The following is a 3,397-nucleotide window of genomic DNA, read 5'->3' as shown; positions in this document are numbered from 1 at the left end:
AAATCTGCTGAGGAAAAAGCCAGTGTGGACATTTCTTATCTGCTAGTGGAGATGGCACATGGACAAGTTCAGTAGACAGTACAAAGTGGAACGCTTTGTTATAAGAGGTTACAGGTTGCTCAAATGAAAAAAAATATATATACTTCTACTCTGCAGTTGACAGTTCCTAAAAAATCAAATCTTAATGGGAAAGTCCACTCACCTTAAAACATCGCAAACTCTGATTGTCAGCAATTTTGACCCTCCCCTCCCAGTGTCACCTCTCTGAAGTCATCTCCATAAGACCAGGAATGTAGTTGGCCAAGACATTTTTTGAATGGAAAACTTGGAATGTGCACATGGTATACCAGGAAGCAGACAACAGATACTGATCATGAAAAAAACAAGGAAAACAATTGTTTCAATTAAAGGCGTGACATCCACAACAGAACGTTTTGCATCTGATGAGCAAAAACAAGGGTGTTTCAGATGCAGCAAGCAGTGTAAGAAGCTATATAAAAGGACTTGCAAACCAGTGCTCTCTACTTGCCTTTCTCGTTCTACTCTGTAGGGAATCAGGTAAGTCCAATTCACCTCAATCTCTTTTACCTATGGGGATGATGTGTTAAACAATCTTTTAACATTAGGACTGAATCTTATATATATATATACTCTAAGATATTTTAGGGTAGTAAAGAACTGCAGAAGCTTTCAAAGAAAAGACAGGAATTTGAAAGAAACATGGGAATTTGGGATGCTCGTTGTTATTTTTCTCATTAAAGTTTTTTGTGATTTAATCATTTTGACTGAAAAAATCACAACCAGCTTTTAACTTAGTTGGGCACAGAAGACATTCCACAGGGCATCCTTTCCATATTATCTGCCTGCTTTCGGAAGCAAGAGCTACTCGGTATTATTGGAGACGGGATAAATGATGAAGAGAATCACTTGACCTGCTGGGTTTTGTGTGTGTGATTAGAAATATCAAGTACAAATGCTCAGATGCTCAGAGTCAGTGAAATTGCTTTGAAACCAACGGTTAGCTCTGCCATTTTCCTCCCAGAAGACCCATTTTCTTATGTATTCCTTGCTGACCCACAAGGGGTCAATGTCTATACATTTTCCTCACATGCCCCTACCCCAGCCTGCATGAAACATTTTCCAAACTTGATGTGAAGTGGCAATTTTCCCTGAAACGAAGGCTGGGTTCCCCCATGTCAGTAAGGGCTTTGAGGGTAAGGGGGCTGGAGAGGGGCTGGTCGCAGAGCAGCTTAAGGAGGCTGCAGCAAGGGACAGAGAAGAACTGGTACCCAGTTGGCCTTTCTATGACTGTCATTGCAACCAGCAATAAGGTTTGACTCTTAATGCACTTAGACCTCCTGTATTGCTCAGAGTGTTTCCCTTATTTATGTTGCTTTCATTGCAGTTGGCGGGTGGCAAGTATTAGGGAGCCCACAGCTGAAGCTGGCATTTCAAGGGCATTTGGGACACTAATGGCCAGAGTGAAACAGGGACCAGCTGAGGTGATGCTGTGCCATGTTTTGTGCAAAGTGCAGGAGTGCAAAGTCAGGAGTGACAAGCCAAATCCTGAGTCTGATATCCAGGGCGTCCTTAGCTCAGTTGAAGAGACTCACGCTCCTTCAATCCAAAGCTGGCAGCATGTGCAGACTTTGCAAATCCCACAGGATATGGAGTAATATCCAACATCCTTTCTTCCCAACTGGGGTGACTCCCTGCAGCCCAGACTTTGCCCAGGATTGTCGGAGCCATAACTGCAAACTGCCTAAACACAAATCCTCCTGCAGTGCATCAGGCATCAGGGGTGTAATCCACCTTCACCCCCCAGATCTCAGCTTTAGGAGACAGAAAGTGGAAGACTTGGGTTCTGGGTCCTGAAGTGAATGCACATTCCCCACGTCCCAGGAGTGTGCCTGCGCCATCGGGCCAGGGGCTGCCTAGGCCTGGACTAAAGACTCCCTCCCTCACTCCTGCTGCAGCTGCCCCACACAGCCCTGGAGCCTGCTTTCTAGCTAGCATTTTGCAGGCATAGGAAGACTTCAAAGTTGTTGTTTGGGGGAGAAGGTGAGCGCAAGTGGAGCATGGAGAAAAGGTGGAGGAAAGGAGAGCAGCAACACAAGCAGAAAGGAGGACTGAGGTCTGCATTTCCCTGCTCCATCCCCCAGTCTGTGGGTCCCTGCCAGATTTCCTTCAGAGTTGCAGCCAGGTTTTGACCCTTGAGTCTTTAAGAACTGCAGATGTGTCATGTTTCCCCTGCTCCCTGCTGTGTTTCAGGTTCGCCTCCAGCACAGCAAGATGTTTGACAGCCTGGACATGATTGAAGACCTGCATTACCCGGGCCAGCTTGACTGTAGACCCCCCTACCCAGGAAGGCGATATTGGTGTTGCTGCTATGACCGATATGGATGCCTAGTTTGGCAGGGCCCATGCTGTTATCCAGGCCCCTGGTGTCGCCGTTAGGAACAGCTCTGGAAGGTGGTGGCAATGCTGAATCCAGCTCAAACATCCACCGCGCTGGGAGGAACGAAGACATGAAAAGCAAGATAGAGATTCACGGCTCACCTGAAGGACATGGCTTTGAGCAGTGCTAAGCACTCAGCACCTCCGTTGTGATGGGCTTCACCTTGCTAGACGAATCCCTCCCCCACACATGTTTCCTACACTTCACCTTGTCACTCTAAGAACCTCAAATTCTCCGCACTGTTAAGCAGTAAGACCTCTTCTTTGTGTACTGCCATTTAAAAGGAAGCCTCATCCTCCTTATAGTCCATTTGTAATCCATTGCAGACCACTTGACACAGCCACAAAGGCGTACATGAGGTTTGGTGTCAACAGGCAGAGAATCCCGGTTGTGGCCCCTTGGACAGTCTTGGGAATATTGGCTCTCTCTTCTGTATCCCTTCTGTGTCCTTACACGCAAGTTCTTCTGTGCATTAAAATCCCTTTGTAGCATAATATTTGCCTCCTGAGCTTTTTCCCCTCCATTTCTTATTTGCAAACCCACTGGTGAAATTCTTCCTGTGCAGACCCCCACACCCAGCATGACTCAATTCCCACTGAAGAGTCCTACACAGAGATAACATCAGGCCTGGAGCATGTCTGTGTGCCCTGGTCTGTCCTCCTACCCCAGATTGGGTGTTTGCTATTCTTGCTCAGATAGAACACCTGGTACTTTTCCACCAGGCCGCATGACTGATAATACCTCACTTGTGCTACATTTCAGAAAGATAATCCCAGCCCTCAAATCCCTCCAGCCCTTCCCTGCTATACTATTAAAAACAGAAAGCATGTCTCCCTTCCAGTCACTGTACCCACCTAACCTGGTTTGGATGAAAGCTTGTCAATATTAAGACAAATCAATCCTAAACAGAACTGATCTGCAATCCCGGATTTGAAACAA

General features: G+C 46.5%; 1 long non-coding RNA gene across 1 annotated transcript; it reads left to right on the top strand.

The window, feature by feature from the left end:
• The first annotated feature begins 388 nt into the window (after positions 1-388).
• Positions 389-2,952, top strand: LOC132245751 (uncharacterized). The gene is made up of 2 exons (XR_009457469.1): positions 389-558; positions 2,272-2,952. It is a non-coding gene; the product is annotated as an uncharacterized LOC132245751 (long non-coding RNA).
• The last annotated feature ends 445 nt before the right edge of the window (positions 2,953-3,397 follow it).

Source organism: Alligator mississippiensis, chromosome 15 (assembly GCF_030867095.1).
Source record: "Alligator mississippiensis isolate rAllMis1 chromosome 15, rAllMis1, whole genome shotgun sequence".
NCBI classification, from domain to species: Eukaryota; Metazoa; Chordata; order Crocodylia; family Alligatoridae; genus Alligator; species Alligator mississippiensis.
The sequence above is the reverse complement of the archived record's forward strand: the minus strand, read 5'-3'. Positions and strand labels throughout refer to the sequence as shown.